The 24,582-nt window shown below is 52.0% G+C and overlaps 1 long non-coding RNA gene across 3 annotated transcripts in view; it reads left to right on the top strand.

Annotated features, from left to right (window-relative positions):
• LOC116567801 overlaps window positions 1–24,582 on the top strand; it is a 65,188-nt gene that overhangs the window by 6,249 nt on the left and 34,357 nt on the right. The window lies entirely within an intron of this gene.

Raw genomic sequence — 24,582 nt, 5'->3', positions numbered from 1 at the left:
GCGGGGTGCAGAGGAGGAAGGGGGTTCCCTTGTGTTTGTGTGTGGTACAGCGTTTACAGTCATGGGTGGGGGGCTTGGTGTGTTTGTGTGTGTGGTGGCTCAATGTTGGTGGGCTTTTGTGAATTCGTGTGTTCGTATTTAATGGATTTCCCTAAAGTATTGGTGTGCTTGTGTTAAGGTCCCTGTGCTTGGTTGGTGTTAATGTGTGTGCATTAGCATTTATAATTGTGTCAGGAGTTTCTGTTTGAGAGTGGTTTTTAAAGATCACCCCTGACCCTTCTCAGCTTCCAGGTAGCTCTGGAGAGCAGGAGGAAGGTCCCAACTTCACCTGCTGGGGGTTGGCTCAAGGTTAATTTACATGTTCATGAACGGCTTGGTCCCCAGCTTTGCTTGGAGTGACTGAGTCTGAAGGGAGTCCCCAGCCCCCCTGCCCCCAGCCCCCCTTCCAGGACAGATGGGGTGTTTAGGCTCTCACTGAAACACCTCTTCCCCTCCCACCTTTAGTGGCTGCCTGCCCAACCCATGGACCAGGAACATCCAGCACTCCATGGTTCCTGAGCACCAACTTCTGCACAGCTGAAGTGTGCACCACGATAGCTCCTGACAGGAGCTGTGAGGTCATGAGGAGAAAGGTCTCCAGGGTGCCCCTGTAAAGGCTCTTGGAGACGGAGGGTCATTCTTCCAGCTTTGCTGGTGAATGGGCCTGTCCCTCATTTTCTGTCCACCCTGGGCCAGCCTCCTGGTCCCCTCTCCCTAGCCTCATGCCGCCCAGCTCTGGAGAAGGAAGTCATTACCCTCAAATGAGCAAGTAATGATCTTCTTAGGGTGTTGGGCAGAGATAGGAGTACGGGGATGAGGTCACAGGACCTTTTCCCTCCAGCCAGGCTCAGAGTGTGGGTTAGAGGTAAGACTTAGGGGGCCTGGTCCTCGCATCCACCTGCTCCTTCCTTTAGTCCCCCAACCCCCTCCAGGGGACTGTATTCCCCCCCCCCCCCCGCCCAGCCTGTAGTCAGCTCAGGGAGCCTGGGCACGCTTGCCGAGGCTCGCACAGATACCCTGGACTCCTGCGCGTGTGCCCCACTCATCGCCCTGCTCTATGTGCCTTCCTCCCCTCTGCGTAGTGGACTTGCCTGGAGTCTGAGGGAGGGACATGAGGGTTCCTTGGCTGTTGCAAGTTGGGGCCTCCGGAGAGAGTTGGTCGGGCTCGGTGCTGGCTGTCCTCCGCTTTCTTGGGGGTAGCAGGTGGAGGGTGGAAGTGGCAAAGGAGGATTTAGGAATTATATTTTCCCAGGGACCTCTTAGCATCTTTATGTATGTCTGGTGGCAGACATCTGTCTGAGCTTAGGGTAGCATCTGCCTGGGCTAGAGACAACATCTGTTTGAGGCTGGGACACCTGGCTGAGCCCAGCACATTATCTGGCCCCGGGACAGCTTCTGTCTGGGCCCAGGACATGTGTCTGAACCTGGCACAGCATCTGCCCGGGCCTGGCGCAACATCTTCCTGGCCTGGGGGCAATGTCTGTTTGAGCCCTGGACATCTGTCTGACTTGGGGATGTCTGCCGAGCCCGGAACAATACCTGTCTGAGCCCGGGGCTGGACTTGTCATCGCAGATAAAATCACCCTCCGTCTCAACTTTGGTCTGTGGCTGAGAAAAGAGCGTACATCAGACTCACGGCCCTCCTCTCCTTTCGACCAGGTGAGGACCCTTCGGTAGAGTGCCTCGGTTTACCTCTATTTGTAGGCCCATTGGCCTGTTGGCGCTGGGTACCTCAAGGGAGAGCCAAAGCCTACACCCTGGTGGCTCCAGGAGAGTGAGGTTGAAAGAATGTGTGAGGGGAGTGAGTAAGTCATAAAGTCTGGTGACTGGCCGAGGACGTCTAGTATGAGTCTCCGTTCCTTGTGTTGAATCAAGTCAGAGTCCTCCCCCAAGACACAACTTGGACATGTCGCTTGCCTCCCAGGAAGCCTCCATTGCTCTTTACTGTGTATATCCCCAGGGGTCCTGCCTCTGCCTACCCTCTGAATCCAGCAGCACGGAGTTTCTGTTCCCACAAAAACACGGGGTCTTAAGGGCGTCCTAGCTTTGCACGCGCAGTTCCCTCTCTGTGGAATGCCCCCTCCCCCAATTCTTCAAGTTCAAGTTCAAGGGTCCCATGCTCTGGGAAGTCTTCTTGCTCTCATTCTACAGGAAATCATGACCTTGGCCTTGCTCCCACACCGTATTGCACAGACCACCTCGGTGGGAGCATTTCTGGGCCTGCACTGTGTCATTCCTTTCTGTGCATCTGTCTCTCCTATGGGCTCGGGAGCTCCTGGGGGCAGCTGGCTCTGTTTCATCTGTCTCTTCGGCACCCAGCCCAGTTCCTGGTCTGTAGTGGTACCAGTTAAGAATGTGGCTGAATGAGCACGTGGTTGTTCCACTGTGATCTCATTTCCTTCTCTTTGTAAATTGGGGGAGGGGGACTTGGAAATGGCAGATACGGGCTTTTATTGTCAGGAGGAAGTAGAGACTAGCTTTCAGTTTTAGAAGAAGTGGGCTTCAGAGAAGAGGGTGTATCTTCTTATTTGTCCCTGTGAGCCGACTCAAGCTACAGGGTGCTGGATACTAGGCCCAGGGCACCCGGGGCAAGGGCCTGATCCTGCCCCATGTTCTCTATCCATGACCAGAGTGAAGTTATATGGGATCCAAAGGTCCCACACAGCGGCTGCCAGTGGGAGTGGGCAAGAGCAGCAAAGGTGAATCCAGACGTGACAGCCTCTCTGTGAACTGTGGAGCTGGGACTGAATCCGAGCAAGGAGTCCTCTGCCCGGGGCCCAGTCCTTGATGGCAGGTGGGAGAACCAAGGCCTGGCTGAGCTGGTGTTCAGAAAAGTTCTAGGGTTCCGAGGTTCGCTTGTCCTGCCAGACAGGGGATGTCACGTGACGTGTTATGAATATAAATGTCGTGTCCAGAGCAAACTGCTCCCCCTGGTCGAACCTAGCTGCCCACCCCCCCAGGTCCAGAGGGATGTGGATTCCCAGGAGAGTGGGGAGAGGTGCAGAACGGTGGGGAGGTGGCTGAGAAGTGAATGTTCCCAGGACAGGTCTGTGCCTTGGTAGTGTTTTATTCCACCAAACTGGAACATCTTTATAGTTTTTGCTGATGATAAAGGCAATACAGGCTCCTTTGCAAAAACCCTTTACCTCGGAAATACTTGAAACAGGAAGTGGAAGCCCTCCGTTCATCTCTCTACCTCACCCCTCGTAACTACTCCTCCTGGCTATGTCTTTCCAGAATACGTTTGCATAGACACACTCTCTTTAATAATAGTGAAGATTTACCAAGTGTTCGCTCTGGGCAGGAACTGTGCTAAGTGCTCCTACCTGGGTTCATACACGGCAGCCTCACCAAAGCACTCAGAAGAAAATGGGGCTCCTAGGCGGGATTAGTGATGGTTGTCCAAATGCGGAAGGTGCTTCCTGGGCCCCCAGGGCGACTCTAAAACGCTTCACAGGCTGGGTGGGTGTGTGCGGGATCTCGGGTCTGGGGGAAACGCCATGCAGTAGGCACTCAGCCAATGGTGGCTGATGCGCTTGACTCGGAAGTTCGAGAATCTGGGATTGTTCTTTGGACCCCTAGATGCAAGAGCTCTTGTTCCAAAGCCCCTGAGCCACAGGCAGCCTCACTGGTACTGGGAGATGCTGACCCAGCAATGAAAGATGTAAATCCCCACCTTGGTTTGCATGCAATTTACACATATTTATTTATGAGCGCCTTTGATGCATGTCAAAGTGCCTCAGTGATTTTTCTGCTGGGCTTCCAGGTCCTGGCGAGGGCATGGCTACTGGAGGCTGGCTGTGGGCTCGGGGTGTGCACGTGTGGGCTCATGGGTGGGATGAAAGTGACAGCTGTGGGTAGGTGGGTGGTGGCCAGAGGGTTGAGTGGTAAGCAGACGAGAGCCCAGGGTTCTGGCGTGGGTGATTTGGACAGCTGATAGAAGTGGGAGTGTCTGTCCGCATAGGGCAGGGTCCTGCTGAGGGCCTGGGGCAGGGTCAGAGCTCCAAGCCCTGGGGTGAGTGACCAGTGAGCCTGTAGGTCCACTGTCTTGGAGAAGCCAAGCTGCCAGCCAAGCTGTCTAGGTAGGAACTCAGACTCCGGGGAACTAGGGTAGGATCCGGGGTTCAGGATAGGATGCATGGTGGTGAAGGGCTTCCAAACAAGGGAGAGGTTCCGAGGTAGGAGGGGGCCTCCCTCCAGAGTCCCTCCCGCTGGTGCTGCCCAGGGCAAGAGTCCCTGACTGGGGTACTCTGGAGAGGCCGTGGTCTCTGCAATCAAGGCCTTGGGAAAATCTGCCAATCAGCAAGAATAGTCTGTGTGCTGGCTGTGCCCAGCCCTGTGCCTGGCACCCTGGGGAAGACCAGTCCCAGCCTGCAAATGCTGGCAGGGGAGCTGGCGAGATAAGGAGGGAAGGGCAGGCCCCGAGCGTGATGGAAGGCTGCCTGACTGGCACCGTGCGGTGCTTTCATCCATTACCTTCTTTGATCCTCAGCAGGATCAAAGGCAGTGACTATCTTATCTCCTCATTACAGAGGAGGAAGCAGAGACTCAGAGAGCTGCAGTGACTTGCCCAAGGCCACACAGCAAGTAAGTGGAGGAGGACAGATTTGAACCCAGTTCCGCCTCATTCCAGAGCCGCAGCACTTCGCCAGTTTTTTCTGCCTCAGCCAGGTGTAAAATAAAGATAACAACTATCTTGCCTAATTGTTATGGGGGTTAAATGAGCTCAGGTGTGTAGGGAGATTAGCACAGAGGCGGGCTCACAGTAAGTGCTCAATAAAATACTTTTTTTTCCTTAAGTGGTAGAGCAAGGATTCTTAAATCCTGATCCATTGGACTCTGTTGTTTGCATGCTACCATGGTTTTTGCGAAGGCTAATTGGGAAGGGAGGAGTGATTGAGGACAGAGCATGACCTCCTCTGTGGGTTGAGTGAGCCCTTGTCATGAATAGACACAAATGGTCACCAGCGCACAGGAGGGATCATCTGCCAGGCCAGACCTCCTTTGGCTCAAGTTCTAGCTCTGGATAGGGTAAGGGCACTGAAACTGTCTAGTGAGGATTGCCTAGATGTGTGTGCGTGTGTGCGCGCTTGTGCTTGGTGACAGTACTTGACTGGGGAAGGAGAGACAACTTTGGGGAGAGGGGGAGTTCCATGAGCAGACCAGTGATAAGGGCCCTTTCTCATTTCCAGCAGCAGAGACTGGAGTCAAGTGAGGGCATGAACCCTGTAAAGATGTGAGGGAAATCACTGCTGGCAGAAGGGACAACAAGTGCAAAGGCCCTGGGGTTGGAACAAGCTTAATGTATACATCTTCCTTGCTAGCTATAGAGACAATATTGATTTGTATCTTCTAATATTTGAAGTAGAGTAGCTAAGTGGGAGCAAAATTTACTTATCATTCATACTTTTTGGGGGGATAGTATAGAAAATTTCCTTTATATATTTCTATATATCTGTATCTATATATAATATAGATATATTTTATTGAGACATAATTTAAATAGAACATATTAATTTCAGAGAGCATAATGATTCAATATTTGCATACACTGGGCCATGATCACCACAATAAGCCTAGTTACCATTCTTTATCATGCAAAGTTACAATTTTTTTTCTCGTGATAAGAACTTTTTTTTTTTTTTTTTTCGTGATAACTTTTACTCTCTCGGCAACTTAGAAATATGCACTCCAATATTATCGACTGTAGTCATCCTGCTGTACATGACATCCCCGTGACTTACTTATTTTACAGCTGGGAGCTTATACCTCTTGACCCCTGTCACCCACCTCATCTGCCCCCTACCCTGCCACCCCCGGCAACCACTATTTTGTTCTCTGTGTTTATGAGTTTTGTTTGTTCATTTGCTTTGTTTTCCATTTTTTAAATTAATTAATTAATTAATTATTCTTAAAGATTTTATTTATTTGCTTGACAGAGAGAGCACAAGTAGGCAGAGAGGCAGGCAGAGGGAGAAAGAGAAGCAGACTCCCCACTGAGCAGGGAGCCCAATGCGGGGCTCGATTCCAGGACCCTGGGATCATGACCTGAACTGAAGGCAGACACTTAACCGCCTGAGCCACCCAGGCACTCCCGTTTGCTTTGTTTTTTAGATTGCACGTATAAGCAAAACCATATATATTTTTTCCCTGTCTGATTTATTTTATTTAGCATAATGCCCTCCAGGTCTACATTCATTTATACACTAATTCAACAAATATTTAGTGCTTGCGCTGTGCCAGATACCATCCTTAGGTACTGATGGCTGAACACTTACTGGGTGAAGACTCTGTTCCTAAGCATTTTCCATATCTTACTTTTTAAAATCTCTGCAAAACACGGCAGGGGTGGTGGTGAGGAAGCCTGGGGAGAGAGTTGGGCTCCATTTGATTCCTCCAATCTCTTCCCATCTCCCAGCCATATGGGGGCCCCTAGCCTCTGCCACCCAGAAAGACCAGGATCGCCACAATGGGTGAGGCAGGGTGGTCCTGAGAACATCGCTGCTCCAGAGTTATTTTGGGTTCTGGCTGGATCTTGCTCAGGGTCAGGCCCTGAGCTTTCTGGAAGGTTCCCAGCAGACCACAGCTAGAGAGGGTGAGGTGCCTTTGTTAATCCCATCCAGCCTGGCCTGCCTCAGAATTTCCTCTCCCTGGGACTCTCAGCCACATCTTCCTGGTACACTCCCCCACTCCCAAGCCTCCACTGCTCAGATCCTGGTGCCCTCCAGCCCCTGCATAGCTCAAGCTCGGTCCTCTGGGCTCTGCTCAGTAAGCCCAGTCTCAGCTTGGGGTGAGCCTCCTGGCAGGGAGAAGAAAAGGTTTCATTCCTGCTGTCTGATGGCCCTGTCCCAAAACACTCCCTGTGCTTTGCTAACTCTGCTGGAAGCAGCATGGGTGGTGCTTACCCTACCTGGCTCCCTCTGTCCTTTCCTTAAGATAATCAGAGTATAGTACAGGCCTTGGCTGTTGTGGGTCTCTTAGTTCCTGACCACATACCCCGCTGTGTCTGTGACCTGGGCTCCTCACTCTCTCCCACTGGAAAAGGGACAGAGAAGAGGAATTAAAAAAGTTGCTTGAAATTCAGAGGCCAAGGGGGGAGTCTGGTGCTTTAATCAGTCTTTGGTGAATAAAGAAATCTGGCAAAGGGGGTTTTCTGGGTGGGTCGAAGGAAAAGGGAGGTCTGATACTGATTGGCTTGCTAATCTGCAAACCATTTACCTATCCACTATCTACTCGCCCACCCACCCACCCACCTACCCAGGCACCTACCCATCCACCTATCCACCCACCCACCCACCCACCCACCCATCCTTCCAACCACCTATTCCCCCATTCACCCAACTGTCTGTCCATCCATCCACCCACCCATCCACCTATCCATCCGTCCACCTACCTAGGCATCTACCCATTCATCCATCCACCCATCCATACACACATCCATCCATCCATCCATCCATCCATCCATCCATCCATCCCACCTATTCCCCCATTCACCCATCGTCTGTCCATCCATCCATCCATCCATCCATCCATCCATCCATCCATCCATCTATTCCCCCATTCACCCATCTGTCTGTCCATCCATCCATCCATCCGTCCGTCCGTCCGTCCACCCACCCACCTATTCCCCCATTCACTCATCTGTCTGTCCATCCATCCATCCACCTGTTCATCCATCCATCCATCCATCCACCCACCCACTCACCCACCCACTTACCTATCTCCATCCATCCACCTACCCAGGTACTTACCCATCTATCTATCCATCCATCCATCCATCCATCCACCCATTCCCCTGTTCACGATCGTCCGTCCGTCCATCCATCCACCCACCCACCCACCCATCCATCCCCTCATCTACCCACCTATCCGCCCATCCCCCCCGCCATCTACCTGGCACACTGCAGACTGAATGCCTATCATAGTCACTAGTTCAGCTATGCTTATTGAGTGCATGTTGTTGGAGAGCTTTTCAGTGTTTATACATTCGTGACCCTTCTGTTTATGTTAATTCCTCTCCCCACCTGGTTCTTAGAGAATCTCCTTGAGAAGTGGGGCTCCCATTTCTATTGAGCCACAAAGGAAAAGCTCTGTCTAGGTGGTGGGGTTGTCAGCAGCTGCCAGGTGTGGGCACCCTGGGGCCCCGGGGAAGGGAGAATCTCGAAAGCTGCTCCTACCCCTGCTGGGCCAGTCTTGGGACCCTCACTGTGGCCCCGCCTAGAGGAGGCTGTGCTGCTCCAGGGCGGGGTCTTGCTGCTTGGCAGCCTGCCTGGGCTGCTGCAGGAGCTGCTGGCCCCTTGCCAGCCCCTGAAGCGTTGGGAGTGGGAAAGTTGTGTCGCTGTGGAGCTTCTCCACACTACTGTAGTTAAACAAACAGGCTGGGAAACCAGGGGCAGAGCAGGAGCCGAGAGGGGCAGCAGGGACACAGGAGAGGTGGCCTGCTGAGCTCTAAGCTGGGGAGCTGCTGTGGAATCAGGAGTTGAGGCCATCCCCCCCCCCCCCCCCGCCGTCCCCAATCCTGCCAGACCCGGGCATACATCTTGGGGTGGCTCTGAGCTGCTGTGCTTGGAGGTGAAACGGGGACAGGAGGGGTCACATACAAAGATCCGAAGGAGGACAGCGTGAGGCGCAGAGGCAGAGGGATATAGAGATTGAGATGCAGAGAGAGAGAGTCAGAAAGATGCAGACAGAATCAGGTGGGGGAAGGAAGATTTGAAGGGTGGAGAGAACGGCCAGGGCAAAGGAGGAAAGCTGTGGGCCGGGGGGAGCAGCTCTTCCAAAGGCAGGAAGTGTGGAGCTTAATAACGGCCCCTCCCATGTGGATAGCAGCGACAAGGAACAAAACTTTTCCACTTGCTTAAGCTCATTCAAGCCCCACAATAGCCTGCTGAGACGGACTCTGATGGGGGCAGGGACGCATTCTGTTGTGGGCAGCAGTGGGGGAGGGGAGCTGCAGAGCTGGGATCAGGGCCTGGGACCTGCACGAGGGGCCCCGTGGGCTGAGTGACTTAGAGACAGAGCTCCCCGCTGGGATGGCTGGGCCTGCGTCCCTCTGGGGACAGAGCCTTTCCTGGCTGTCCTCAGTGGCCGTTTATGGACTTGGCCGGCTGATGCTTGAGGCTCCTGCCGCCATGACATTAGGGCTCCTCATCCAACAAGCAGGACACCATCCAGATCGGGAGGCTTCTCTTCCTCCGTCTCCTGTCCCCAGGCTGCCTAACTGTAGTCATGTGAGCTGTTGACTGCTGTCTCCAAGAATTGCTTTTAGTGACTTGGTGGAAGGGGGCAGGTCACCCAGACTCCTATCCCCTCCCTGGGAGCAGCCTGCATTGAGCAGCTGGTCAGTTGGTGAGGGGTATGCAAAGGTCAGGTCCTTCAGCCTGGGACACTTGGGAAGGGCTGTCCCAGGTCTAGAGCTGCCCATGAGCCCGGCTCCGGGGGTGTGAATACGTTGCATGGGCATTTCTTCCTTTGCCTAGTGTTGCTTCCCTGTCTTACTGTTGTTCCCAAGAGTGTGGGACAGTAATCTCCTTCGTGCAAAGCTCACAGTCTCTGAGCATTTCCAGGGACTCTCAGTGGTGGCACTAAGTCCAACCATTGGGCCCCAGCCTGGGCACCGCTCAGCCTCACTCCCCAACAGCCTTGTTTTCATCTGACCCTTCATCGCCCTCCTTCTGGGCTGGATTCTGCACATGGGTGTCTGTGTAGATCTGGGAGAAGAAGGAGCAGGAGGGGTTGTCCGTCCCCCCTCTTCCATCCCAGGCAGAAACACTCTCCCCACCCCAGGAGGAGCACTCACAGGAAACCTGTTTCTTGAGGGTAAGCTCAAAAGGGCTGGGGCCCCAGCATGCCCCAGGGGAGGAGCTCAGCAGGTTTGGAAAGGCTGTTTGACACTCGGTAGCCTGTAGCCTGTGAATGTTCGCTGTTGTTAAGTACGACTTTGTTATCCATAGAAGAGCACTTGCCCCTGCAGGCTGGTGAGATGGCACGGCCCACATCTAAGAGGCGCACACACATGAGGCGAGCATTTACTTCCTTGGGTCAGCAAGGGGTCTCACGTGTTGCCCTGCATGCCTCGCGTTGGGTTAGCCCCTCACTTTGCAGACAAGGCTGGGGAGGGTTAGCCCACAGCCAGACTGGTGCTCCTAGGCTGAGGGAAGCACCTAGGCTCTGGTGTCCAGTTCCTCGGCTGAGCTCAAGTCTCTTTTCTCCCCCATCTTGGGGGCCAGGGCCAGGGGATCAGACAGGTCCCAGCTGCCTTGGTGGCATCTGCAGACAATGGGGCTGTGCTCGCTCAGGGTGGGACAATCTCAGAGGTGACAACTGCTCCAAGGTCATACCCTTGACCCCAGTCTTGTCGTTGGGGCCAGGGGCAAGCCTCTTTGGGTCTCAAGCGATCAGAGGAGAGGTCAATGAGGTTCTAAGGAGGAGCCCCTGGCGCTGAGCCCAGGAATCTAGCTCCTTCCCCTGTCGGCGCTCAATTCTAAGCCCCGCCTTTCTGCACCCTGGCAGTTGCCTTTACCTGGCCGTCCTGTTTTCACTCCTGACCCTCTAGAACTCTGTTGTCCCTCATAGTGTCCCCATGTCGCTGGTGTGATTTGGAATGTGACTAGTCCAAATGGAGATATGCTGCAAGTACAAAGTACTCACTGGATGTCAGACACTTTGGTAGGAAAAAGAAGAATTTAGATATCTCTAATATTTTTTAATATAGGTGATATATTAAGATGATAATATTTTGGATAAAATAAAATATATTATTGAAATTAATTTCACTTGTTTCTTTCTTTCTTTTTTGGTTAGTGGCAGTTAGAAAATTATAAATTACATGTGTGCTTGCATAGTATTTCCATTGGACAATGCTGCCCCAGGGTCTGTTGTTGACATAATTGCCGGAAAGATCCTGGGGCGCCTGGAGGGCTCAGTTGTTAAGCATCTGCCTTTGGCTCAGGTCATGGTCCCAGGATCCTGGGATTGAGCCCCACATCAGGCTCCCTGCTCAGCAGGGAGCCTGCTTCTCCTTCTCCCACTCCCCCTGCTTGTGTTTCCTCTCTTGCTGTGTCTCTCTCTGTCAAATAAATAAATAAAATCTTAAAAAAGAAAAAATAGTCAGAAGGATCCTTTAAAATCTTGGATGGGTCATGTTCCCCCTCTGCTTGCAACCTTTGCATGCTCCCATCTCACACAATGTGAAACCTGAGTGCTTGTCGTGGCTTTCGGGGCCCTGGATGAGCCATCTCTCGCTTCCTTACAGATCTTCATTCGTACTGTTCTCTCCCTTGTTCCCTTGTTCCTGCCCCACTGGCCACCATGGAACTCCTTAAACTGGCTAAGCTCGTTCCTACCTCAGGGCCTTTGCACTTGCTATCCCCTCTGCCAAGAGTGATTTCCCCAGCTCTTCACATGTTCACTCCCCCATTCGATTCAGATTTCTTCTCTAGTGTCTCCTTCTCAGGTGGACCTTTTCTGTCCACCCTCAAGAAAACACATGCCTCCCAGTTCCTCTCTAATCCCCTGGGCAGAGCATTTACCCTCATGTAATATTACATTACCTATTCAATTGGTTACATTTTGATTGTTTGTTTTCCCAGTTAGAATGTAAGCCTTGTCAGGGCACCTGGGTGGCTCAGTTGGTTAAGCTTCTGCCTTGGGCTCAGGTCGTGATCCTGGGGTCTTGGGATTGGATCCCACTTTAGGGTCCCTGCTCAGCCAGCAACCTGCTTCTCCTTTTCCCTCTGCTCATTAAAAAAAAAGAAAAAAAAAAGAAAAAAAAAAGAAAAAAAAGAGTGTAAGCCTTATGAAGCTGGAACTTGGTCTGTCTTCCTCACCAAAATAGTCCCTGTTCCTAGAATTAGACCCAGAATAGAATAGATGGTCAATGAATCTTGGTTGAGTGACTGAGTTACTGATGACACCACTGAGATTCAGAAAGATAAAATTGTGCCCAAGGTCACAGGAAATATAGTTGTCAGGCCTGGCTGTGGGGAGGCAGCACTGGCATCTGATTTTCTGAGTGCTGGAGAGTTCCATGCACAGGGACTCGCTGTCCATTGGTTGTTCCCTCTCCTGTGCATCCAGACTCTGAGGCCCCTAGGAAACCCTGGGATGGGGGTAGGGGGAGATGAAACTGGAGGGGCAGGAGGGCTGGTCTTCCCAGGGCTCAGGCAAGAGCACAGTGCTGCTAGGCTAGGACACTACTCACATGGTGTTGGGCCGAGCAAGTGGCCCAGGGAGCAGGTCGTGGCCATGACAGACCTTGGATTTGGGAATACAGCAGAAGGGAGAGAGGAACCCTAGAAACTTGACATGGGTTTGGAGCAAGTTGCAGAGTCCTCTGCTGGCTGAGCCACCTGTAAGAGTCTCTGCTGCTTTGGTACCTGGGGCAAGTCAGGCTGTGCCCACCGGCCCACCCGCCTGCCTACCACATGGGGTGGGGGTAAGAGTGCTCTCTGGGCTCTGACTAGTTTTTCTATCTTCTGTATTCCTTAGAAGGGGCACCTTGTTCAGAACGAGTGGGGCTTTGGTGTCTGAGAGGCTGCTCTGCCTTTTCTCTGCTTGAGGAACTGTTACCTTATTCCTGTGGTCCCAGCTCAAACGCCCTCTCCCAGTACAGAGCCCCTGACTCTCAGGCAGAGTTAATCCCACCCTCCTCTGAGCACCCAAATGACTCATTGATCCTACAAGTGTGTAAGCATTCATTGCTTGTTTTATAGTTATTTTTATTATTATTATTTTGTGTGACAACCTCTCCTGCTTGACTGCAGGCTCCTTAAGGGCTAGGTCTGTGTTTACTTCTTTGTTTCCAGCCTGAGGCTTGGTCGTGAGCAGGAACCCCCCCCCGCCCCCCCCCATCCCGGTCATCATCGACTTGATGCTTGTTGATGTGTTCTTGGGGCATTCTAAATGCATCCTCTGCAGCCTATCCCTTAATCCTCACGAGAACCCCACAGCACAAGGCAGGGGTGTTGTCACCCCATGTGCAGAAGCAGAGGCTTTTTGAGGCTCTCTGGGTGGTGGTGCTAGTAAGCACACAGCGGGGGCTTGAACCTTTATCTTCTGATTCCAGGGCCTGGGTTCCCTTGGTGTTACGGGACCAAGGGCGGAAATGACCTTTGCTTCTCTCTGGGCAGGGTGAGTCTGCAGGCAGCTGCGGGGAGCTGGGTGGCGCAGAAGGGAGTCCTCAGGCTGAAGTCCACTCGCTCAGAGCGAGTGCAGGTCCCAGAAACCAGATTAGGGAGGGGCTGGGGCCAAGGGTGAGCTGGACTCAGGTCTTGCCGAGTTTGAGATGCTGGTCAAGTATGAGCATGGAAAGTCCCTGGGGCCGTTGCTTCCACAGGTCTGGAGCTGGAGGGAAATCTACTCTGGGGAAAGAGGTCTGGGTTGTTGGGGGAGATGGGTCTGTGGGGGAAGAGGAAGGTCCGGTGAGAGTGGGCATGGAAGAGGAAAGGGTCAAGAACAGAACTTGGGGGACCCCTTCCTTTAAAGGGCTGTTAGAGGAAAGGGAGCTTGTGAAGGAGTCTTACAGAGTAAACAGAAGGTAGAGGCAAATCAGGGCAGAGAGCTGCTACCAAAACCTTCAGGGGCCCCAGAAGTATTTGGAGAATGAATGAGCAAGTGCTGGTGGAAAGAGTTGGTGATCCCCTAAGCCCTGAGCTCACTTTGATTCTCTGCTGATGACTCAGAATCAAGGCTGCCTCAGTCTTCCCAGGACACTCTGGCTCTTTCCTTTCCCCTCCTGGACCTGCCCTCTGCTCACCCCTTCCTAGAGAGCTAAGACAGGATTGCTGTCCCTATATCATAGCTAGGGAAACGGAGGCCAGAGTGGACCAGACGCCAGACATCCTGAGTCTTAGTGCAGATGCATTCTGGGGGAGGGGTAGCAATTTTCAGAGAGGGGGCTACCAGAGGGCTGTGGGGTCTCTGGAGCTTCTGAACCCCATCTCTGGCCCTATAGTCATGGAAATCCCACCCGCACTTGGAAGGCTCTTGGAGATCACCTGGTTCAGCCTCCTCATTTTATAGATGTGAAGAGCTCGGCTCAGGAAGAAAGAAACTTGCTCAAGTTCATGGTCACAGAAATAATACTTCCCATCTGCCCACATACTGAAAAACTACCAGGGGACTGTGGTTTTACACTTATCCTTTTGTTTATTCTCACCAGTTCCTTAGTAGTCTCCGATTTTGTAGATGAAGAATCCAATGTTCAGAGAAGTAAACTGATTTCTCTGAAGTCACACAGTAGGTGGGCTTGGGCCAAGATTCAGATCCTGATCAGTTTGACACCAAATCTTGTGTTACTCCTCTGACCCTCTCCTGTATCCCAGGCGGGAAGATTTCTTCACTGTTCTCAGCTTCTGCAGGACCAGGCAGTGTTTCTGAGGAGGGGAAATGACAGTCAATAAACGGAGGGAGCGCCCCTGCCCAGTCTTGGGTGTTGGACAGGCACAAAGCAAATGGGGGAAGGAAGAGAGCAGCTCCCCCTACCCCCGCCCCCACCCCCCCCTGCTCCCCGGGGCCCAGCCAGGCAGGCCCCCAGCAGCCTGGCACTCCTCCCTCACCTGGGGGCTGGAGCTGCCTCCCGCCTCTGCCTGCCCGCCTGATCGGGGGCAGAGCTGGCTTCATGTATTATTAATAGCACTTGCCAGCCTTCCTGTTTTCACGCTGATAACCTGCTGGGGAGGGTGGGTGGGAGGGAGGGGAGCAAGGTGGCAAAGCCGGAGCTCCAGGGCCCCTCCCCAGTCAGTAGAGCTGCTCTGCGGGGGCTGGCCCAGCCCCAAGCCTCTGAAGTTGCTTTCCAGAGCTTCCCCGATCTGAGCCCACAGGGGGAGACTAAGGCTCTCTGCGGGGGAATTTGTGTGGGAGGTGGGCCTCTGGGAAGACCCCTCCCTGTTCCTCTAGGATTCCAAGGGGCTCCGGTCGCCCGGGCCTCCCCCGAGGCAGATGTGCTCATAATCCAGGTGGCGTGGGGCTCAGGGCTAAGGCTTCAGGGGTGGAGTGCGCACAGCGCGCGTGTGTCCCAGAGAGAGAGGACACGCACACGCGCACACACACACACCAGGACACACACAACACACAACACACACACACGCTGGTACTGGTTCCCAAGATTTCCTGGAGCAGGGCCCTCTCAGGTCTGGCCACACATGGACCTCAAGCTGCATCGGAGCTGGTCTCTTCCCACCCCCCTCCCCAGAGCCTTATCATTTTCCCTTCTAGAGCCTAACTCGAGGGCCAAGGGCCCGGTACAGATGGGTGCTGGCCCTATCAGGGATCGGGGTGTGCTGGGGTGGATGGAGGCTGTCCTTCTGAGCCTCCTGCAGGCCTGAGGTCACTGTGTGGGCCTGCAGGGCCCCACTGTGCATCTCCTTCCCAACTTCCTTTCCATGATGACATTGGTAGTTTAAAAATTGGTCTTGGTGGGAGTATTCACCCCACAGTAATGGATCCCTGTTAACAATCAGGACCCCCCACCACCCCCAAGTGCGTGGGTAGACTTTGACCAGTGCGGTCCTGAGGCTGGCATGGAAGGGCTCTTCTCACCTGGAATGTGCCTGTACTTCTGCCTTTAACCTCTGCCCAGGTTGCTCCCTAGAACTCTTTTCTCTTCTACTTTGTCCATTTTCATTAACAATAATAAAAGTAGTAATAATGATGGCTAGCATTTATTGTATACTTCCCTATGTTCTAGGTCTGTTCAAACAGCTTTCCTCCCTCCATTCATCTTCACAGCCACGCAACAATTGGCCTGTATTATTTCCATTTTACAGATGAGGTACAGAAAGGTGGAGGGGCCTTTGAAGTCCCACGGCTGGCAGATGGCAGAGCTGAGCCCCCTCCCTGGCTCTGTGCTTCCACTGTTGTCCTGCCAGGGCTGGGCTTTGAGTACATGGAAGTGCTCTTCTCCAGTCTGGGTTTCTCCTGCCCCCACCCAGATTAAGAGCTCCTCGGACACTGTGCCTGGGTCTCATTCATCTGGTGCCCCCAGTACCGGCCCTGGAGCAGCCACTCATGGAAGTTGTCACAGGCACCCCTTGGCACTGTGCTTAGCACACCACAGACTCATTCGTACACTCCCTAAGGGGCACTTACTGTTGTTAGAGGCGAGGCGTGATCAGCGAGCAAAGTTTGTACCGGTGCCTTCCATAAACGCTCTGCGTTAGGAGCTGCGGATGATGGTGGCAAGCACAAGAGACAAAAATCTTTGTCCTCTTGGAGCTTGTGTTCTCATGGGGGAGGCATACAGTGAACAAGACAAAGAAATATAAAGCATTTAGTGATACATATTAAGGAGAAGAAAATAAAGCAGGGAAGGAGGATGGGGAGTGTCCGGGAGGAGGTTGAAGTTTTGGTAAGTCAGGAGCCTGTCAGCCTTCTCTGAGAAAGTGATGTTTAGGGAAGTGAGGGAGCACGCTATGTTGTTTCTTGGGAAAGAAGTGAGAGCATTCTGGGCAGTGCAAAGGTCCTGAGGCAGGAACTTTACTGGGCATGTTTGAGCAACAAGGAGGCCACTGTGCTTGGAGTAAGGTGAATAAAGGGGAAAATAGGTTAGAGTTATTGGACCCTAGAGAAGCAGGTGGGAGAAAGCAAAGGCTGGTGGGAGTTTTTGAGGAGGAGGCACAGAGAGGGTGAAGAGGGGCAGTGACTTTGCCCTCTACTTAGGAGAGGGACAGATGTGAGGGGAGGCAGCAGGAGAGGACTCCACTTTCTGTAGCTAAAAACAGTCTTGCAGTCTTGACTGGGTGTTTTGGCAACTTGTAGACCCAGATGCAGCCCCGAATTGCCTGTTTCCCCTCTAGACTCCTACAAGCTGTTCCACCATCCTGACCGTAAGAAGGCCCTGCCCACTGCCAGTCTGGAAGGGCACCGTCCTTGGGTTTCTGCTGCCTGCTCTGCCTGCCCCCTCACCCCTCAGGGAGGACTTGTTCCAAGATCAGACTCATTAGGGACTAAGCACTGAAACTTCTGCCTTTCAGCCACTCCCCTCTGCATTTCTGAGGTCCAGCCTGCCCCAGAACGATACAGGTGTCTTCCCAAAGATAGTGAGAATTCTGGGGTCTGGGGAGACTGGCAGGACAGAGACGGGGCAGTAAAGCAGGAAAGAGCCTGGCCAGCAAGGGGAGGTTGTGAATTCAGTAGGTACAGGGGGTGCTGCGAGGTCTCCCACCTATCAAGAGTCTAGGATGGCTGAGCAGAGGTGATGCGGGCTGGGGGTAGGCGGACTGGATTTATTCTTCTGATGCCACACCCCACCCTGAGCCCTAAGTGCTCAGCATCGTAAATAAAACCTACCTAATAAATCTCCCCTGTAAATTTTCTGCGTAGAATTTCATTACTCGTCTCGTTTCCAGTCATTAGGTTTTAGTCCAATTTGGAGTTGTCCTGATGGCTGTGTAAATCATGCCTGCACTCTGGGGAGCATGAACTCTGGGGAGAAATCATGCCTGGGCCTGTCGGGGTGGCGGCTGGAGCCTGAAGATCTGGACCCCGTGTGGTCGCCTATGGGGGGTCTGCTGCTTGCACTGAGCTCCTGCTAGCCTCTCAGCCTTGGAAAGGGGGAAGGAGGTAACACTGAGCAACTCACATGTGCTGGGAACTTCACACATATCATCTTGAATCCTCACACAAGCCCACAAAGTGGGAACTGCTGTCTCCACTGTAGAGGGTAGGATGGAGGCTCAGAGAGGGCAAGTTCTTTGTTGAAGGCTCCCCAGCTCAACTGGTTTGTACCTAGATAGTCTGGCTTTGAGCCCAGGATTACTGACATCAGAGCCACTGCATCCAACGCCTCCTAACTTCATGGATGGAGGAGACTGTGGAGAACCCAACACAATGCCGCCTCTTCCAGGAAGCCTTCCTTAGATACCAGCTGGAGTCAATCCCTCTGTCATCTGTTCCCCTGTATAAACTTTGAAAGATGTTGGGCGTATCAATATTCAGTGGCCTTCCATGGTTCTCTGCTGTGATCTCTCACACGTGGCTCCCTGGGCTTTTGCTTCATAGCCCTTTGCTCACCTGTAATTACACATCTGGTTCTGTGGTTGTCAGGTTATTGTCTTTCTTCTTTCTTCCTTTTTAAAATGTAAGCTCCCGGAGGGTAGTGGCCATGTCTGCTTGGCTTTACCGGTGCATTTCCAGCATCTGGTACAGTACTTGGCATGTAATGGTGACAAATAATACATTTTTCATTGAATGAAATAATAAATGAATGAAGTAGTCACCCCAGGGTGGGGAGGAGGAGCTGTCGGTATTCCGACATCTCCACAGCCCAGTGGAGGTCTGCATGGGTAGGGAGGGTTCCAGCAGCTTGTGCCCAGGCCCCAGCTCAGTGCCGGTCTCAGCTTCTTCATCCCCAGACCTGGCTCAATGTCCAGTCCCAGCTACAGCCCCTAACCCACCTCCAACTCAGATCTCAGCCCCAGTTAGAATACACATCCAGCCCTGACTTCAGCCTCACTAACCAGACCTCAGCCCCATCCTAAATCTGATCCCAGCCTGAATTTCAAGCACAGCCTCACCCCCCATTTCAGCTTAGTCCAGCTCCAACCTTAACCCCAAGATCGCTAGCCTTGGGAGAGCTGTGGTTCCTTTTTACCCTTGGGGTGGGGAGCAGCCGTGGTCCCCAGGTGATGGCTGTCCTCTAGGTCTGCCGTCCCTTTGCCCCACTTCCCGAAGCCGTGGTCCTGTTGGCTTCCTTGTGGTGACTCAGTAATAATTTCTCATTGCTGTGTCATGGTTACAGTTTGCAAACCACATACACATTCATCAGCCCACCAGATCTTTGAACAGCTTGAGAAGTGTGCGTTTCTTTATGTTCTATGGGCGGAGATGGAGGTTATTAAATACTTTAGCTGGTTTGTGGCAAAGGGGGTGCTAGAGCTCAATACTTCTGACTCTGGGTGCCAAGCTGTCCTTAGTTCTCCCTGACCTGCTGGGAAGAAGAGAAGGGGCTCTTGGTTCTGTATGTGTGTGTGCGCACGCGCACGTTTGTTAAGGCAGGGACCACCCTGGAGTGGCCTCCACTAAGGCATGTGACAGAAGCAATCTTAATATCTCCCACCCTGGGTTTAGGAGAACTTGAGCGGAGATAAGGTGAGGAATATTGAGGGTGCTGAAAACTGTGGATGGGGTTGAAGGGGTGTTTGGTTAGGGTCCTGGCAGGAAGCAGATTTCACCTCAAATGGTTCACATGTAGAGACTGTAATAGATGGGTTATTTACAAGGCATGGGCGGAGCTTAGGGAGCAGCTGACGCCCCAGAGGCTGGCAATAGTGGGAAGCCCTAACCACCTTTAGGGCTGATAGGATGGGGTGGGGGAGAGGGCACTATCACAGCCCAACAAGGGCGGGTGCTGTGGAGGACAGACGCCTCATGCAAAGTGTAGTCATGGAGAAACGTAGCTACTGCTAGAAACGTTGCTCGGGAAAGAGAGGGTGGGGACGGAATCCCTGACCTCTCCCCCTCCCGGTAATCTCTGCCAGTGCCTCCCGCTAGCTGAACCCCACCAAGGGGCACCGGGGCCACGCAGTCTGCCGGGGTCAGCCTCCCAGGGCACAACTCGAGGCTGAGAAGGGCAGGGATTGACTCTGGAGCAGGGGATCAAATGGAGAATAAAGAGCGGCAGGAGCAAGAGAGACCGCAGAGCAGGTCGTCACGGAGGGACAGACAGACAAAGAGAAACGGAGCCAGGCATAATGTGTGTGAGAGAGGGAGTGAGAAAGGGCTCAGCCTGTTTGTCTGGGCAGGTCTGCTGAACCCAAATCCGGCTCATCTGCGTCTCCTCAAATAAACTTCTGGGAAGTGAATGCCTGAAGCTGGCAGAGTGCAGAGAAGTCAGCAAATATGTGTGCCGTGAATTCTAAGCCTTCTGTTCCCAGCTCCCGGGAAGAGCAGCAGAGCCTTGGGGGGCCTCCCCGCCCTGCACCCCAGTCCTCTGCCTTCTTGCTCTGATCCTGGGAATGGCTTCCACCAGGGACGCATGGAGACAAGGAGAGCACTCTCCTGCCCGGCAGGTCTGGGGTCCAGAGAAATACAGGTAACACGGAGCAGTGACGCTGATCTCGGAGGGCACGTGAAGCTTCACATGCATGATCTGATGGCACCCTCCTGACACCTCCGTGAGGCACGCTGGGTTGGGATCGTTGTTCCATTTTACCGGTGAGGGAACCGAGGCCAATAGGGAAGACACTTTCCCAAGGCTGTGTTATGAGTCAGCAGTGGACTCCTGATTAGGCCCCAACTGAACCTGAACTCTGACCTTACACGGAGCCCTAGCCCAGGCCCAGACTGGCCCTGAACCTGGCCCAGCACTAACCCCTGAACGTGGCCTCAGACTGAGCCTGACACTGTCTGACCCAGGGCGGGTACAGGGACCCAGGGGCCCCTTGAGTGTTTTCACACTAATTTTACTGTGGACAGACTCCTGGGATATGCTGAAGGCTTGGAATTTTTCCAAGAGAAACTTTCATTTAAAAAAAGGCCACTACTATTTATGAACAACCAATATTTTCTACTGGGTACCGTGGTAAGCATGTTGCATGAGTTATCTCATTTAATCCCCTCAACAACTGATGATTTCGGTACTGTCACGATTCGCGCCTTTTACACGAAGAATCTGGAGCTCTGAAAGATTCAGTGGTTTTTCAGCATCCTTCAGCGAGTACATGGTGGAGCTAGGATCCAAACCCAAGGGCAGCCTGGGAGAGAGGAGATTGGGGACGGTGGCCTTCCTGCATACCCCGGGGAAGGATGGGGGTCCCGAGGACCTGTGTGTCATAGAAGGAACATTTCCGTCTTGTCCAGGACAAAATATCTGAGTCGTTACACACTTGGGCACAGTCCACAAGGTCTGGACATGTGTACTGGTCGGGGTCTTTGGAGAAACTGAAGAGTAGGATGGATAGATAGATAGATAGATAGATATAGATATACAGAAAGAGATTCATTAGGCGGGTTGGCTCATGCAGTTATGGAGGCTAAGTCCAATGCTCTGCCTGCAGTCTGGAGACTGGAGGCCCAGAAAGTTGGTGGAGTAGTTCTGGTCCAAACCCAGAGGCCTGAGAAGTGGGAGAGTCAAGTCCCAGTCCAAGTCTGAAGGCCTGAGAGTCAGAAGCACAGATGTCCAAGGGCAGGAGAAGATGGATGTCTGAGCTCGCCAGAGAGCAAATTTGCCCTTCTTCTGCCTTTTTGTTCTATTCAGGCCCTCAGTGGGTTGGGTGATGTCCCCCCCTCCAACTTCTAGGTAAGGATGATCTTCTGGGAGACACATCTAGAAATAATATCTCACCATCTATCTGGGCATCCCTTAGCCCAGTCAAGTTGACACATAAAACTAACCATCACAGCATGCTACACACTTGTGAGAGATATATATCTGCCTTCCAAGAGAAGGTGCTGGCTGTGTGTCAGGAGCCTTCCTACCTACTTTGCAGTGTTGTGCACAGTGCTAGGCATGGGAATGACCAATTAAATCTCCAGCTCAGAACTGTGGGAAGAAGAGATAAGCAAAGGGCACTTTCCAGGAATTCCAGACCAGGGCAGAACCCCCAGGGAGAGCCCTGGTCTCCTGCAGCCATCTGTTCCCCCAGGCAGCCCTTTCCTAGGTCTCTTTGCACATTAATAACTCTCTTCCTGGGTTCTACCATCTAGAGATTCCTAGGAAGGAGAAGGGGACTCAGAATCCTGACCTTTCCATCTATAGAACAGCATGAGATGTGGAAATGCTGAGCCAGGAGACCTGGGCGAGTTCCTCACCCTCTCTGGCCTGTTTTCTCCTATGCAAAGGGAAGCAATATGCCTCAGTGATTCCCAGGATCCCATCACACTGATTTTTACCCTGGTCCTCCAGCTCTGAGCTTTGTAGCATCTTCTCATCCTGCTTCTCCCCTCTCTTCTCTAGCCTCTGGATAGAGACTCTGGCCATGGTGCTGAAGGCGGCCATGGCCTCTACAAGGGCGTGGAGGTATGGAGGTGAGCGAAGTACTCACCCCAGGATTTGTCAGTGCAGATGAAAACTACCCTAATTGAGCACCTACTATGTGCCAGTCTGTCTGCTCTTTACTTTGCCTGTATTGTCACACAGACTGATACCAGTATCCCTCGGAAGAAAAGATTATCTTGGGGAAACTGAGTTTCGGGAGTTGTGGGGTCCCACAACCTTCCAGAAAGTAGAAAGCTCCTCTCCTGACTTTGGATTTCAAGAAGTCCTGGTTCCCAGAGATGGTCCTGGACAATTAAGGGCAGCTGAAACACAGTGACACACAGAACATGGTTGATAAAACTGTGAAGGAACGGTCTGTTGGCATTGGTTCTGAGCCCGCGGCCAGAGATGAATGATTGAAACACCAGGCTTGTTAAAGCGAGAGCACGTTTGATTTCCTCTCCCCTGCACTGCATGCGATTTCGCTGGAGGGAAGTTAGCAATCAGCTAATTGACATTGAATTAACCATGAAACTCAGACCCGTGCCTTCTCTCTGAAGCGCTCTCCAGCAAGACTTTATCAAGGCTATTGAATTATTGATTATTACTTATAGCTCTGATAGGGGTGATTTACTTTATTTGTTTTCACGTTGGGTGTCCTTCATAAGTGTCCCTGAGAGTGGGAGGCACCCAGACGTCAGGGTTTCTCACCAGAGGCATGGGAGAAGAGTCCAGGGACAATGCATCTGGACAGTCCATCCTGCCCCAGAGAGATGAACCTGTATTCGTTAAACCACAGAACTTTTGTTTTTCGTTTTTGGTGCTGTTCCTGTAGCAAAGCCTAGCCTAACCTAACAGGGGCTCTGGGGTCTGGCATCCTTCCTGGTTCCTTGTGAGACTGAGCTTAGAGTCTGAATGAACTGTGATCCCAACCCCTGCCATCTAAAGTCTATCTGTAAAGACTCTTACAGGATGTCTATTCTAACTCCTTTAGATACCTAAATTCTTCCACAGCATCCAAACCAAATGGTTTCTGGTCTCTGTTTGTATATTCTGCATGTTCTTGGGGGCAGGGAATTCACTCTCTCCTGTGCTAATCTTTTAAAAGTGCTCAGCCCTGACTTTCCCTCATGGACATGTATATGTAACTTCCACTGGTCTGGGCTCTGCTCTATGGAGACCCACAGAGTAGTTTCATTCTTTTGTATCCTATGACAGCTTTTTAAAGAATCTGAAACTAGATATCTGAGGCCTCTTCTCTTCCAGGCCAAGCATCTTCACAACTCTTCCTCACAAGGGTAGATTTCAAGGCCCATCTTTGATTTGGTATCCTCTTTTTCTGGGCATCTCATGCATGTGGGGGGTCTCTGAAAAGTCAATACCTAGAACTGGATATAGCACTCTAGAAATGGCTTAAGACTGGTAGAACTTTCAGAACCATCAGCTCCTTTAGGTTGGATATTAGACCTTTAATGGTGCAGCCCAGCTGGGATGGATAGCTTCATCCTTATAGCAGAGACATGTACTTCTTGTTGAATTCATGTGATCCTCGTATTTCCCTGCTTCCTCGTGTCCCGGCAGAACCATGTGACCGATCTGGCCAGTGGTCTGTGAGCTGAAGTTATATGTGACATTGTGGAAGGAAACACTGGAGAGCTGGTGAGTGACATTCCAGCTCTTTTTCCTTGTCATGGTGACTTGGGGGCCATGTGTTCCAGATGTTATTGCCGTAAGACACAGGCAGTTTGGGTCAGATGCCACCTTAGAGATGGGTAGCTTAGAGATGGGTAGCTTACATGGGCAGATGTCCTGTTAAGATGGTGTGCTAGCCAGGGGTCACCCCAGATAAATCTCACTGTGCACATGCACACCATTTTGAATGCCCAATGTTGTTGTGGAAGGAAAGAAGAGCACCTACTCTGTGCAAGCTATGAATGGTATCTAATTTGATTCTCACGATTCTCTCCGATAAGGATTATTATTCCCATGGAGAGATGAGGAGCCTAGAAACTATCTGCGTTGAAGATGTGACTTCAAAGCCTGCCTGCTTTTTGACCACCATCTGACTCCAGGACTTGTACTTGTCCTCTGCTCAATCTCTCACCGCCCTCCACCTTGACAAATGCACAATTTTCCTCTCCTTCCTAAATATTTCAGAGTCATGAGGCATGGTGATACCTTAGCTTCCTCTGCTGAAATTGGGGATTATATTGTTTCTACCTCTTAGGGTTGTTCTAAGAATTAATTGAATGAACATACATAGAACATTTAGCGTGGAATTAACATTATTTAAGTGTTGCTCATTCATATAGTAATAGCTAATATATATGGAGTACTGTGTTTACCATGTCCCAGACATGGTGCTAAGTGCTTTGCTCATTTTATTTCCTCCTCAAAATGACCCTTGGGGGGCAGGTGTTAGTGCTCTCATTTTCTTTTCTTTCTTTCTTTTTTTTTTTTTTTTAAGATTTTATTTATTTATTTGACAGAGAGACAGAATCACAGGTAGGCAGAGAGGCAGGCAGAGAGAGGGGGAAGCAGGGTCCCTGGTAAGCAGAGAGCCTGATGTGGGGCTCGATCCCAGGACCCTGACATCATGACCTAGGCCAAAGGCAGAGGCTTTAACC

The sequence above is a fragment of the Mustela erminea genome, chromosome 10 (assembly GCF_009829155.1).
Source record: "Mustela erminea isolate mMusErm1 chromosome 10, mMusErm1.Pri, whole genome shotgun sequence".
In the NCBI taxonomy this organism is placed as follows: domain Eukaryota; kingdom Metazoa; phylum Chordata; class Mammalia; order Carnivora; family Mustelidae; genus Mustela; species Mustela erminea.
This window is presented reverse-complemented; position numbering and strand designations above follow the sequence as displayed.